Consider the following 16,895-nt stretch of genomic DNA (forward strand, 5'->3'; position numbering starts at 1 on the left):
TTGTTTACATAATATATGTATGTGTGCAGGGTATATTTATTATGTATATATAAATACACACACATAAATTATATATTTAGAAAATATTTACATGTATATACATTTATATATTTATATTCTTATATTTTATATTATATATAAATATATTTAATATATAAACATAACATATTCTTCTTAAATATATGCATGCATGTGTGTGTATTTATATATACATAATAAATATACACAGTATGCACACATATATTATGTAAACAAAACTTTTATTTTGGATGTGATTAATCATGATTAATCATTTGACAGCCCTAATTAAATGGTATTTATTTGTTTTTAATGATACAACTAAGAGCATACGCCTGTAAGGTAATATATATATATATAAAAGGTTTCTTGAGTCATAGCATGTTATAATTTGTACAGGATGATCAAATCTTAAAGGGATAGTTCACCCAAAAATGAAAATTTGATGTTTATCTGCTTAACCCCAGGGCATACAAGATGTAGGTGACTTTGTTTCTTCAGTAGAACACAAACAAAGATTTTTAACTCAAACCGTTGCAATCTGTCAGTCATATAATGTGAACTGAATGTGGATCACGGCTTTGAGAGTCAAAAAAAAACATACACAAACAAAACCAAATTAAACCCTGCGGCTCGTGACGATACACTGATGTGTAAAGATACGAAATGATTGTCTGCGCAAGAAACTGAACAGTATTTATATAGTTTTTTTACCTCTGATTCACCACAATGTCCGAACTGTCCTGGGCGTGTTCTCAGCAGCCAGGCATGAAGCGTCTTCTTCTTCTTGCTTTACAGCAGATCACAGACTTATAAGTGCATTACCGCCACCTATCTTTAAAAAGGACTATTGACACTCCTAATTGAGATTGTAGATACAGTAGATTGTCAATGGTCCATTTGAGTGATAGGTGGTGGTAATGCACTTATAAGTCTGTGATCTGCTGTAAAACAAGAAGAAGAACAAAACGTATCACGAGGCAATCAGAGGTAAAAAAAAAACTATATAAATACTGTGTTTCTTGCATAGACTGATCGTTTCGTGTCTTTACACATCAATGTATCATCACGAGCCGCAGGGTTTAATTTTTATTTGTTTGTGTATGTTTTTTTGACTCTCAAAGCCATGATTCCCATTCACTTCCATTAAATGACTGACAGACTGCAATCTTTGTTTTTGTTCTACTGAAGAAACAAAGTCACCTACATCTTGGATGCCCTGGGGTTAAGCAGATAAATATCAAGTTTTCATTTTTGGGTGAACTATCCCTTTAAGAAAAAGACAGTTCACATAAAAACATACAACCAAAACCTAAATATTACCATAAAGGCCAATCCCTAAACCTTACCATGATTGTGATCTGAAAATAAATGACTGAATAAATAAACACAACACGAAACAGAAAACGATAAAGATTGTAACTGCCATTATCAAAAAAATTAAATAATTTCCATTGGAAAAATTCAAGTAGTTGCTTTTTTAAAAAGTATTTTAATTATTATTTATTAAAAGTATAAATGAATTGACAGCTATTTATTCTTTTCCTTTTTCTTTGCTTAATATCTTTCATTGTTTCTTTGTTAAGAGACTTCAAGCATGTTTGTCATTGACTAAGTGTCATATTCCTAATGCACATTACTGCACCAGCGGTCCATACTATTCAGCACCTGCACAGAGCTAAAATACATTCAGCATTGCCATTCATGCTCAAACTAAATCAACTAGCATGTTTTAAAACAGTTTCTTACATTAAAGACATGGCAAATAAAAAAAAATACTGCATGTCGTATAAAAGAGAAATATAGATTCCCTACGGAGAGGGGTAAGAGTTAACTAAATCAAGCCATTAGGGACTGAGTGGGGAAAAGCGAATGAAAAACTAGCTACGGCCTTTTTTAATGTTGGGTTTAATAAAATTTTCAGCTCTAATTACAATTAAGCCACTTAGTATGTATAATAATGTTTGCATCACAGAGCAGCACAGATGCAGTCCATCAGCGCAATTAAATATTAAACCGGTGGAGGCTGCACTATTAGTGGCACAGCAAGAAGCCGTACTGTCTGCGCGCCAACCGATGCAACTGAGACTCCCTGTACGGTTGCACGGAGACCCGCAGAGCATCGTCGCCATTCCCTGCCGTTGAGCTGTTTAGCTGTGCGTAGGTATTTTTGGCCTTCTTTCAGTTCGTAATGCTTTTACACCAAATGCTCCTCGAGGTGAATATATAGGTCACTTTGAGGTGCATCCAGTGTAAAACGCATTACTAACTGGGAAAAGGCGGGAAAAATACAGACACATGGGTAAACAGCCCTGGAGAGTTGGCGAGAGTGTTTTGAGCTGTGAATCGGTGGTCTAATGCAAAATTAGTGTTGTGTTGCCAAATTATTCATGAACCAGGAATGAGTGCATTTTAAGCCCAAATTATAAATTTCTTGACTCATCCCTCTCTGCTTCTTTCCGTGTGTGTGCTAATGTCCCGTCTTCTATTTCCAGCTATAAAGCTTCGCTCAGCAAGGTGTATTGCATTATTTAGGATATGGTGACCGCCAACAACACTAAACAAGGGTTTATTTGGTTCCGCTTTGTCAAGTGCTTTGACAGCACGTATGTTTCCTCTCAAGCATTTAGCAATAAAGAGCAAACTTGGTTTGGGTCACACTGGTGTTCTTGATGGACATTCTGCCACGACCCAAGTTGTAGAATACCTTTCAACTGCAATATTTATTTAAATTTTATCTGCAACCATTTAAAATAAACAGCACCTGATCAAACAGTATTGTTGTGATACAAATAAGTTGTTTCAGCTCAGTTTGTAAAGTCATCTGCGCCGCGCTGATTGTTGGAGTCAGTGCATCCTTTGGCAAGCTCAAGTCCTCCATTATGGGCAGAGAGGAATGTGTAAGGGTGCAGGATCTTTGAACTGTAAAGTCAGGCTTTTGGCTCGGCCGGCATCAAGGCATGCCTGGATAAATTTAGCAGCCATAGAATAAACCTAAATAGAAGGCTCGTCTTGGGGTAATAATTGGGTGTTGCTGCCCTACACTACAAACACTGTCGATTCCAGCAAAATATTTCTGCACAGAGACACACAAACAAAGCATAAACACAAAATATAGGAGAGAGCGAAAAAGACGGACATGATCAACCAGTGGCGGCTTGGGTGTGTGTGAAGGTTATTATAGTTTTAAGAATTTTGAGTTTCAATTTTACTATAGTTTTAGTTTATTTTAAAAGTGCTTAGTTTTTATTTTGTTTACTTTTTGTGAAAATGACTAAATTTGGTTATTATTTAGTTTTATAGCTTTAGATTTCAACATTACATTACATCACATCACAATTTGTTCCATCTGTCCCCGATGACACACGTTACACTAGGTCTGGCTCCACAGGGCCTGGCCCACCTAATCATGAACTTGGCATACCCTGGAAACCACCAAACCTCCCACAACCTCAACTGTCTGGCCTACCTTATGTTAGAGGTCTACTCGGACAGGATACGCTGATAATTAGAAGTTGGGCTCAGTAGACTTACTTAATCAGACCAATCAGCATTGACTGAAATTGCGTAATTTGAATAAAAGTTATTTAGTTTGTGTTTGTTTAGTTTTTGTTTAGGTAAAGTACTTTTTCCTTTAGATTTTAAGTTAGTTAAGTAGGTAGTTTTTAGTTAACAAAAATAATATTTTAGTCTTAAAAATAGTTTTTATTAGCAATAATAACCTTGGTGTGTTTGACAGAAATATGATGCCTGATTAGTGGAAAATAGGATTTAGAATAAATAAATCTGTGTAAATAAATCTGTTTTCCACATACAGCATTTCTTTAAATGAGAAAAAATTGAATAAAAATGAAAAACTTGAAAAAAATGAAAATGTTCTTTCTGTCTTTTTGAAAAAAAAAAAATAATAATGCTTTTATTCAGCGAGAATGCATTAAGTTGATCAAAAATGACAGCAAAGATATTTATAATGTTACAAAAGATGTCTATTGCAAATAAATGCTGTTCTTTTGAATTTTCATCAAAAAATCCTGAAAAAAATGTATCAATGGTCTGAACAAAAATATTAAGGAGCACAAGCATTATTAGCATAATTACCGAAATGTTTCTTGAGGACCAACAGATTTCTAAAGGATCATGTGACAATGAAGACTGCTGCTGAAAACTTAGCTTTGCCATCACATGAATTAATTACAATTTAAAATATAGAAAACAGTCATTTAAAATTGTATGACTTTTAAGATTTTGTTATTATATTTTTGATAAAATAATGCAGCTTTTTGACTATAAGAGACCTGACCTCAAACTTTGGACAGTAGTGTAATACGTATGTGAGTGGATATTTCTGTATGCACATTTAAATGTTGGAATAGAACTATGTGCATGAGATGGAAAACGTAATGTTGCCATCAAAAATTTGAAATGTTTAGGTTACAGAGTTAATCTAGGAGTAACTATTGCACACAAACACACACCCTTCACAACAACCAAATAACATGCGGTACCTTCTGACAAACAGAGCGTGGCACACACAAACATATTCAGAGAGCCCTGGTGTCCCATGAAACACTATACCTGCATGTCAGACCCGTTCTACACAACTCCCTTTGACTCATTACACTCTTAAAAATAAAGGTGCTTCACGATGCCATAGAAGAACTTTTAACATCTGGAGAACCTTACTGTTTCACAAAATGTTCTATGTGGCGAAATACGGTTCTTCAGATTATAAAAAGGTAAGAAAGAGATGGTTCTTTAAAAAATTTTTTTGACTGAATAGTTCTTTGAGTTTACTAAAAATGGTTATTCTATGGCATCGCTGTGAAGAGCCTTTTAAGCACCTTTATTTTTAAGAGTGTACTGCAAACAGCAAGCTCATATCTGTCAATAAATGATGATATCCCCTTGTTTTTGTGTGGGTTGCATGTGATTGGCCTAAAATGTCTTGTATTTATTCAAATATGAAGCTTAGGTTGCATTTATTTAGCAATCAGTATTTTTTATCGGTGTGATAAACTGCTGTTTATTGATCCCTTTAAAACTGTTATCTATCTTGCAATCTATCTGTGTGTGTGTGCATGTGTGTCGGTGGGTGTGGGTTAGATGGAGATGTTTATGACGAGGGATTATCCAGCAGTCCAAAGGGCACACGACTGCTGTCTTTGAGTTTCATCCCCACTGGTTCATCACCCTGCAAAGCCAAACTAAAACCTTTCATAAGATGATCAGCAGGGGTCGTCAGTTAGAACAACACTCAAAAGTTGTTTAGTAGATCTGTTTCTATAGCAGGTATATAGCATACCTTTACGATTATTAGAAATATACATGTGTGTTTTCTAAGTAAAATAAAAAAAAAGTAAAGCATGAAAAATAATGTGTTGTGTCCTGTCTCTATGATTGCAAAAGATAATTTACAGTCATTGAGACAGGGCATTATACAATCACTCAAATCTATAGTGACGCAGGTAATGCGTCAGTGTAAATATGTTGATCTTAGCTGAACTGGTCATAAATGGAACTGGCACATGCATAAAGTAATTCACAATATAAACAATATTTATTTGAAAGAATGATGCAAATACAAAAAAATTTCTCTCATTTGATGTGAACACATATGTAGTGTTTTAGCAACTAAACTGTCAATCATGAAACAATCAGCACAATTATTATGACATGCAACTTGAAAAGTTCTGTTTTGGATTTAAGAAGGGTTCCTCTGCAGTTTTCTTAATAATCTCTAGGGGCAGTACACACACAACTGTCATGTCTGTTTTATTACCATTAAAGGCTTTGTGTTCATTGCGTGACATTCCCTCAACTCATAATTTTTAATGCTCTGTTTGCTTTTATGCTTGTAAATCTCTTTAATATTTTGTAATATTTTATTAATTAGAACCAAACAGCATTGAACACCTGTGATGAAACTCTGATGCTTCTCATGGATCTTGTCCCTTTCATATCTACTTATCACAGGAATAAATTACATTGTTAAATTTAGAAAACAGTTTAATATTATTTCACAATATTACTGTTTTTTTCTGTATTTTTAATCAAATAAATGCAGCCTTGGTGACCAAGAGACTTTTTTTAAAAGCATTAAATAATCTTACTGATCCCAAACTTTTTTTTAAAGTTGTTTTCAGATTAATATACTTAGGGCTAATGGATGAAAAGTAATATAAATAATTTGACAGAGATAGTATGATTTTTTAAGCATTACAAAGTAACCATTTTACTGCCTTATGATTAACAAGCATAGAACTGTGATGAAACTATGATGGTTTGTATAGATCCCTTCCTTTTGTAAGACCCTATTTTTTCATTAAAGGTCAGTGATTATTCATCCTATATTCACATGTGTTCCTTTGAAACCACAGAAGAAAAAAAAAACAACCTTTGAGGCTAAAGCTTTAAAATATTACCCTTTTCTTTTTTTCTTTTTTTGACCACAAATAATTATTACAAAATACATATCCTCTTTAAATAAACACACAGCAATCTAGACAAACAAATGTATTGAAAATACATCTTACAATAAAATGTAAACCCTCTTTTAAATGCTCAACAATCTTCAGTGAAATACAACTGTAGTTTCTCATCCATACTTTAATATTAACACTTAAAGCACATGATGGTGTTGTCATAGTTGATTGTCTAGAGACATTCATTCATACATTCATACTGACAAAAATAATGCACTTTTTTTATTTGCAAGAAATGCGTTGTTTAAAATGATTTATAACTTGCTCTACTGTAAGTAAAATTATGACCTTAAAACTGTGTCACTGTGAGTGCATTGTGAATTAAGTTAATACCAATGTTACATTTATTGAGCGTTGCAATTATCCCTGCTCCTGGCAAGATGGTGGTAGATTGAGAGGTAGTTAATGAATGTTGGAACTACAGATTATAGTCACTCTGGCGCTTGCTCTGTACAGACTGCTTGTTAGTGGCTTGGTGTGGCCATCATGTCATGTCATCATCTTCAACCTCCAAGGTCATAGCGTCTCAGTTCTCACCATCAATGGCCACATTTTTCCCCTCTGATGTTCCCTCCTTTCTCTCTCTCTCTGTCTCTCTCTCTCTCTCTCTCTCTCCAGTCTCCATCTTGCCTGCTTTCCTCGCACTCTCATTGTGCTGTATTATAATTTGCCTAACTGAAAGCAGGTGGGAAAATCATTTGACGGTGAGTGGGCCAGATGTGCTGCTCCCAAGATGTTGTCAGATTTGAAATAATTTTTCTCAGCACTATTCAGACTTTACCAACTGACATGGCTCCATCCCATATGCTGTCTTTCTCTCTCACTCTGTTACACACACATCTCATCAGCTGCATGGCCCAACAGTGATTACGGGGCAGCTGTGAGTAGACAGGACGATGTGAAGCAGTTTACACACACACAATTGCTATTAATGTCCAAGACTCGAGGGGCTCCTTTATTTATTTATCTTCCACAATGCCATTGTGTGGATGTGAAGCGCGACTGATTGGGTGCTGTTGTGTGCAGCAAGAGGCAGCAAACCGTGAGGGACACACCTGTTAGTGTACTCATCTCATCAAGAGCTACTTCACGTCCATTCCTGGATCTATCTATCTATCTATCTATCTATCTATCTATCTATCTATCTATCTATCTGTCTATCTATCTATCTATCTATCTATCAATCTATCTATCTATCTATCTATCTATCTATCTATCTATCTATCTATCATCTATCAATCTATCTATCTATCTATCTATCTATCTATCTATTCATCCATCCATCCATCCATCCATCCATCAGTCTGTCTAGACGGTGCAGTTTAACCATGGTTAATGGGTTTTAAGAATAAGTGCCTTCAGCATTTCAGAAACTTCACAACTGGTTTTTGGTTTGAATCCTGATCTTTAGTCTGTGGATACTCTCAGACAATGAGCTGTTCTGTGTTGGTTTTTATGGTTTTATGGTGACAGACAGTAATATCAACTATACGCCTCTCTAGACAAAGAATGGGGAAAGAATCCCTCTATCTTTCTCTTTCTTTTCTCACTCCTTGTCTACTCTCTTGTCTAACCTCTTCAGTTCCCCCCCGCACTGTGGACCAGATGCCAGTGTTGGCCAGGAGTCTCCGGAGGCTTCCAGTAACATATTGGTTTATAATTAATGAAATTAGCGCTGTTATCTGTTGTGAAGATCCCAGCTCTGGAATTAGACACTCTGCAGAAAGAGAGAGGGAGAAAAGGCAGGAGAAGGGGTGGTGGACGAGGATGTGGAATACCAAAATGAACAGAATGTCACTAATGAGGAAAAGGAATAGAGGAAAAGTGGAGTTGACACAACAAATGATTCTCCATCATAGCAAGAAGGACGAAAACAAGGCAACAGGGACGAGCAGGAGGACAAACCCATTTTGAACAGAGGAGAAATGTTTTAGATCATACTTGAAACTTAAATATGCATTATGCATGTTAACACAACGGTCAAAACCTCTCACATCTTTTTGATGCTCCAGAAATTCCTCTCTACTTTTTCCAGACCACATTGACCATTAATTATGGAACATCTTAAATATGCTTATGGGCTTTGAATAGCTCCAAAATTATTTTATATAGTTTAGATAAGTATGTGTTAGTTTCACTGAAAGACAAGGTTGCATAATTATTCAGTAGTTTATCTTACAATAAGGTAAGGGTTAGTTGTTAATATTAGTCAATGCTTTAGATATTAAAGAATACTTGCTGCATTTATTAATTTAGGTTGTCTATTTTATAAATATACTGTTGTTCAAAGTTAATTTGTACTATTTAAAATGTTTAAAATTTATGTTAGTATATTTAAATTGACATTAACCTAAATTAGGTTAACATATTGAACCTTACTGTAAAAAGTTACCATTTTTTTTCTACACTATAAAATTTGCATTGTAAATCAATTATTCTGTTTGTCAAAAATGCAGATTTACATGAATACAGGGACCAAACCATTAAGGGCAGGCTGCATTTTTCACATAATCTATTAGTCCTGGTTTGGGTGGACAGTGTTTGGTCCTGGAGGAGTTGCAGTAATGACAGGGAACAGCACACGCTCGGCACTGAATGAGACACGGCCGCGTCTGCAGACACGTCGGCCCACAGGCAGCCCTCCAACATTCAACCTCAACTGCTCCTTAGGGTCACTTTAGCCAGAGTGCGTGGTTCCTGTTCCGCCCTGTGCCGATCACTGTTCACACATACACAAACACACACACACACATGCCAACGAAGCATTGTTCTGCCTCACAGGCACATAAACGGACTGTCGGTGTGTTTTTAGGGGAATGTAATTAGTATATTCATAGGGAGGAACAAATCATGGGACAACACAGGAACAATTGTCACATGTATTGTTGCACGTGCATGCACACACACACACACACACACACACACGCACAATAGAAGTTTGTTTAGACGGGGTGGGTAAATTGTTTCTGTTTGGAGAATATTTATCATGCACGGCATGGCCCTGTGGTCCAGTGGCTTCTGTAATGGCTCTGATTAATGGAGCCTTATTAACAAAAGGTGGTTTGTTCAGACCCCGCAGGCGCCATGTAATGCTGCCACTCAACACTGCTGTAATGGGCTGTTTGAGGAACACTGTGATTAAACACCATTACACGCTTACTAAACTCTTTAACTACACTCAACAGAACTGAGTTAGCAAACAATGACGCTTCAAGACACAACGAGGGATGGATGGATCAATCGACTGATATACAGACAGCTGGCTAGGAAAGTGAATGAATGGATAGATATGTTGGTATGTACTGACTGGAACAGATAAGCAATAAATATGAATAGTGAATAACACACTTTAAATGCATTCGACTATAATCTAATATTTGTATTTGCAGTAGGAGGAGTCATTGATGCGTGTTGGCACACTTCCAAACGTTCTCCCTGGACAGACTCCTAATTACGGCTGCCCGAGCGTGTGCTGCCGCTAACCTCATTCCGCACTATCTAGTCCTCGCCGTTAACTAATCCAATCAGAGCTCATTTCAAACTTCACACTGGAGCACTAATATAATAATGCCATCATATCAGCTCTGCACTGAAGGAGGAGGCACGTTCGACGACCTCTCTCTCTCTCACATACACACACACACACACACACACACACACACACACACACACACACACACACAGATCAGCCGCATTTCTGGCCCTCCCCCCTCCACATCCTCTGGCACCACAGGGCTGGCAATAATAATTATTATGTAAATAAATACGCCAGCGGTAATCACATTCGTGCCACTGATCCAATTAGAGCGCTGATACTCATGGGCTCTGTGCAGACCGGTGGCTGATAGGTAGAGTCTATATGTCTGTCTGGGGCCCTAATGCTGGAGCCAAACTTCTGAGCTCACCTGCTCCATAAACATCCATCTACCTACTGAACACAACAATCAGTATCGCCAGTAGTATCTGGATTATATTCCCTCCAAGGCTGTGTTTTATAATGTGTTCTTTTGTCTTGTCTTTCTTTCTTTTTTGTTTTTGTTTGTTAGATTGTTCTTGTTATTTTGATAAGGATGTCGCTTTATTGCAGGGATCTCAAATTACCGGCCAGCAGGCCAAGTTCTGAGAATAAATTATTACCACTTTAAAAAGCCCTTTGAAAATTTAAGACCTTTCAAGTGATAACAATTTATTATTGAATCTGGCCACAAGACTATTTTATATTATTGTAATAATTAGAAATAATAAATAAAAAAATAATGATAAAAAGTATTAAATCATGATATAAAATGATGATATAAAAATGAATTAATAACAATTAAACTGACAGTACCTTTATATTTTTGCAAAAAAAAAAAAAAAAAAAAATTTCACATAAAGCCTGTTCTTTTAAACTTTCTGTTCATCAAAGAATCTGGAAAATTGTTGTAAAAAAAACTTGATAATATATATTATTGATAATAATAAGAAATGTTCCTTGAGCATAAAATAAGTCTATTGGAAGGATTTCTGAGGGATCATGTGGCGCTAAAGACTGGAGTAAAGGCTCACCAGAATAAATTGCATTTTAAAATATATTCAAATAGATTTTTTCATTTTAAATAATATTTGAAACATTTTTTTCACATTAATACTTTATTACAAAAACTGCACATAAATATTTTATTTGTATATTATTTGTATTTTCATCAAATAAATGTACCCTTAAGCAATCTTAATGAGTAATATATATATACTTTTATATATAATATAACAAGCCTCTTGTACACAATTGAGGTAATAACTTTATTGTTTATGTAAAGTATATGAGTTTGGCATTTGAGTTTTAGATTCCTGCTTTATTGTATACATATTGTATAAACAGATAGATGCTGTTATTATAATATTATTCTATCAGCCTTGCTACATGTCAGTTTTATTTTTTTAAGAACCTCAACGTTGAAGGTACTTGCTTTTGCCATCACATCTGCTTATAATTTTTGCAATTTTTAGTTATGTTTATAGTGACTCTGAATTGTGCCATTGGATGTTTCATGTATATGAGGAAACTGCTGTATTGAGTTACTCACAGAGAAGTCCTGCAGTTAAGAAGGCCGAGTGTAGCTGCAAAGGTGCTGCTTATGGCACATCACTCGTAGGTGGCAAAGTAACTTATCAGCACAACAGTCCACAAATCAACAAGAAACAGCACAAGCGCTTTCGTTCCTCCAGAATTAATATGTAGTAATGGGAAAGGCCTATTAGTTTAAGCGATCCCTGTTTGGTGTGCATAATGCCATTGGCCCTGCTGAGAACACTATGGTTAATGCATCATTCAAACGAATGGCTCCCAGAGCCGGGTCCCTGCCTTTACATCTCAATCAGGTCATTCCTGTTTATTTATGTATTGTACAGGAGGAGGGGGAGGGGACGAGCTCAAGGAATAGTGCATATTTTTCTCTCTATTTAGCAAAAAGCTTTTACAATGACTGTGTGCATCCCTTTCCAAGGTATGAAATTTTACAATGACTGTGTGCAACCCATAGCAAGGTATAAAATTCCCCATGCCCTTAGACAGAGAACCAATGCACACATATACAGAAAACAGAGGGCAGAGGGGTTAAACAGATATAAGAAGAAATCTTATATACAGATGTGGAAAATGTCTGCATGTATTTTCCCCATATGTATTCTTTATATCTACCCTCTCTCTCTCTCTCTCTTTCTGCCTCTCTTTTTTCTCTGATATCCTTCTTTTTCCCAGTTGGTCGCACGCTATTAAACAAACACTCTTAATATTTGGGCTGGCTGGCAGTTTGAATTTCATCTCATGGACGCATCTTGTTTCTTTCAAACCTTGACTGTTTTGACATTTGCTTCAATTAAGATATAAACAAGCAGGCCTCTTGATGGTGATGGCGGAGCCACTAATTTGCCTAATTGTTTGCAGTTGTCTGGGAAGCAGGGGCCTGATCGGCTGAACCAGAGAAGGGGAGACGAGGAAGGAGAGAAGGAGAGAGAGAGAAGAAGGAGGAGGAGGGGAGACGTAAGAGAGAGAGAGCGAGAGAGGGAGGGACTGAGTGATTAAGGCTCTAAAGACTTCCTTCGCCTGTTTATGTGCTAGATCGGCTTCAAACACGGCCATTAGACCACAATTACAGATTTGGACAACGCAAGAGGGGCTCTGGGGAGGCAGTGGAGTGAGGATGTGGCCCTGGAGGGTGGGCATCACAGACCCAAGGGACTAAAAGAGCCATCCAGATAAGCACCTCCAGTAAAGTGCTGATAAGAATTTATCAGATGCTTGAACAGGCGAAAGAGTCGAATGACAGAACTGGCTCTGAGACCATAAGTGTGCTCTGATTTTGAGTCAAGTGGATTTTGAAAACAAAAATCACTGTTTAACACTGTTGAGAATCTTCATTGTATAAAGCACTATATAAATATACATATATTCAAATTTTTCACACAAAGAACAACTAAATGTGCAACATATTTTCACGTATACAGACGAATGTATATCGTGTGGAGAAAATAGTGATATTTTAAAGACACTGTGTTTACAAAATTAAATGATTAACTTCTATTTGTCATTGTACTAAATCCAAAATAAATGATTGAAATATTATCTGTAAAATATTTACTTTGTGTGAAGTTTACACTGTATCTTTTTTTCCACCCAGTATTAGAATATAAGAGAATTGGTTTTAGTTTGTAACAGAACTTTTCACAATAAATGCTTTCTCAAACATGTTTAGAAAACATTGTATCATTCAACTAGTTACTAGATTGATTGTAAAAGGAAAACACAAATATAAACTTTTCTTGAACATATGTAGTATATGTTGCCATAATAGAGACGAACAATTCAATTTATTAAACATATGATAGTTACAATTATTTCGCCCCACTAGTAAGCACTCCTACAATTTCCCTGTAGTTAAATGTCTTAAATGTCTGTTAAATTTAAATGTCTTGTTGGTCACAGTAGCTCATATAGATAATTTTTTGCTTTGTCTAAACCAGCATCCTTCCAGTTACCATCCTTAAGCTTCATCTGCTATGCCACACCACCTAACAATTAAAGATGCAAGTGTAAGATGTCAACTTGACCAGATGATGCAGAACAGAAGTCAATCATGAGAGACAGTGGTGACCTTTGGCTGAATTTGTCACCTCTTCCCTGGTGAAAGTGTCCTTAATGAATAAACCAATGATTCATTCACAGATAATGATGTGTGTTGGGTGAGTGATGACTGTTTGAGTGGTCATCTATTAGGGAGAAGGTCGTTGCCCTTAAAAGCCATCCAGTGCCTCTCAAGTGTGGAGTCAGCTTCATCATTAACACACACACTTGAGATGTAAGTGTAAGAAAAATCATTACCCTGAACTGTTGATAATGCAAGTTACCTTTCTGGGCCTATTTACTACACTGTAAAATGTTTTGTATAAATTGTAAATAAAGCAAAGATTAGTGGAGTGTGTATTACTATTTCAGTGTTTCTACTTCAGAATTTCATGTTTAATAGAATGTGTTACATGCTGTTTCTTTCCGATTATGTATGATATTTAATAGAAACTTTTTTTTTTATTGATTCAAAGTAAATCCCAAACCATTTTTGTTCACTGTACCAGAAAAGGCAAGAAAAAAAAATAAGCCAAAAAGTAAATAAATAATCCCAAATAAGCATTATGGCTCAGTGTACTGAATCTAAACACTAATGCTGACTGGTTTCAGTGCCAAAAATATTTATATAGACAATTTAATATTATATTGTATTTCACATTATAAGCCGTTAAGACACTATAAATGAATAACATACAGTATGAGAGGAAGCATTTGCATTTAAATGTTTTTATTCAGGGAAAAAAACACTCTTTTCAGCCTTTTCTCTTAGCAATGTATTCTTAAGAGACCTTATACCAGTTAAACTGTATAAAAGTATCAAGTTAAAAATATGGTAAAGTTTAGTTATGGTATACAAAACAATTTAATTTTCACAGTGGATAAATGATAAACTGTAAGTACTGGAAGCAAATCATGATCCTGGGACTTTACAGTGGATTAGAGGAGGATTTTTTCCTGTCACTCTTCTGTTGACTAACCCTAGTAGCAGTGTTTGCATTGTGACCATAGTTTGTCTTCACCCTATTGTGACTATTTCATGCGACCCTAACCTGTGTGACCTCTGCTTTGGACAGGCCACAGTAAGGCAGTGTGTGGCCAGATACAGTTCGTGCCCTTACTTGCTTGTGCCTGGCATCGGGCCGGGAGATGTGCAGCAGATGAAAGTGTCCCGGTGCAGCTGTGAATGCTATCATCGCAGCCATCTGCAGACAGAACGCTGCATGCTGGGGCTGAAGAGGAGACAGCAGTTCAATGCTATCACTGGGGCCATCAGCCAATGGCAGCAAACAAGAGAGGCAGCCCTGCACGCGCTCAGTGGAGGCTAATTGAGTGTGACCGCGGAGACATGAAGCATTGTGCTGCACAGGTGAGCTAATACAGCCGCCCACACGGGGTAATGCAAAGACAATGCCCACACGCACGATCACACACACACACACACACACACACACACACACACACACACACACACACACACACACACACACACACACACACACACACACACACACACACACGGCATGTACAGTACGCAAGACTTAAAGTAGTGTACAATTCAAAATATCTCACACTGAATCATAGCATGAATATGAATAAATGAATGGACTGTGAGTATGGTCTGTATCTTGTAGCCCTCTTCTCTGGTTATCATTCTCTTTTTTTCCATGATGGAAGATCTCCTTGATTCCTTTGGGCATCTTTATGTAACCTATACAGAGAGTGGAAAGTTAATACCAACAGCACTGACTGACTTAATGACTGACATTTAGCCATTAACTACTGAGGGGTCAGAAATCAGCAGTGTTTCTCATACATACCAGCCTGGGAACTCATTAATCACTATTTAAGGGGAGGAGAGAGAGAGATGCGAGCAGAGACTGGTGTGAGAAAATGTTACATATTGATTCACATATGTTTCTTAACGTTTTTTGTCATAGGTACCTCCGGTGCCCAATCAGTAAGGCTCAAGTGAACCCTCTATCAACACCAAAGCATTATCATCAGTAGAATTACTCACTGTTAAACTGAAGCTTACTTGTCTTTCACAAGTTTTGACAGTTCTGAGGGTGATCATGGATAAATTTTTGAATGAGTAAAAAGACAGAAGCCCCTTTAATTTATATGAACTTATATCATATATTATAACTTATAACTTATACCAAAATAGTAGGTAGGTAAAACAAATTATACAAATGACTAAACAAAAAACTTAGACAGAAAGAGCATGACCCCATTTACATATTTTAATAATCTGATAAACTGAGCACTGCATTTTGAGCCTGGCCTATAATATAATGTGTATAGTGTTATGTATTTATTTACATACCTCATGATGCATGCATAGTTTACATGGCTGATCAAATTTTTTAATCAAAGAATTAGTATTAGTGTAGTTTTCAGGTAGGCACTTCAATACAGCTTTTCTGTTATGAATAATCTTCTGTTATAAAGACTCTACAATTTTTAAGTCAAACTAACAGGCATATCAAGTTAGCTGTATTTGATTTTTTCAATGAGTCCCATTCACCCTCTTCCCAGCGTGCACTGGGGCATATAGGTCATTCATGTGGTTTATTTGTCTGAATAATATTTGACAGTTTTATTTGCGCAGATTTATTTTTTTATTATTATTATTTAGGTATTATTTTGTAGTCTCAGTTATTTTATCTCGTGTTGAATTTGTTCCTCTAATGAAAATTATCAGTAACTGAGATACTCAACCTTGTCATGTTTCACAAATAAAAGGTTGAGTTCTGTGTGTGGCATCTCAAGTTGTTTTGTGTTAATGTGATGTGATGATTTGGATTTTACGAAAACAGGTTCTTTGTGATATGCACATCACTCAAAGAAAGATAAAGTTCATAATATCAAACACTTGAAAAGTATGTAGTACACAAAGTTAGCAGTTTGCATACAGTACATCTCTTTTAAGCTGATATAATTTAATGTTTCAGTTGGCTATTATTATATGGTGGTAGTTTTTATGTCATGGCAACTTGAAATTTTAAGAAAGGAACTTAAGATAATTAAGTGAAAATCACTTAAGCAACATCCATGCAACCCTTCATTTTTCACCCCTTTTTTGTAACAGTGCTTTGTATCAGAGAGGGCCGCCCTTCTCTCTGCTTACTGGACTTGGGCTATTCTGAGCCCTGTTTACGAGCTCTGTGTCTTTGCTCGGCATTCAGTGCTGACCTTTAATACCATGAAGAGGCACAATAAGCACCAAGCCCATCATTATTTCCTATTTTTTACACAGACGTTCCTGACCAACAATCACTGGAGCCCAC

Source organism: Cyprinus carpio, chromosome B9, assembly GCF_018340385.1.
Source record: "Cyprinus carpio isolate SPL01 chromosome B9, ASM1834038v1, whole genome shotgun sequence".
Taxonomy (NCBI): domain Eukaryota; kingdom Metazoa; phylum Chordata; class Actinopteri; order Cypriniformes; family Cyprinidae; genus Cyprinus; species Cyprinus carpio.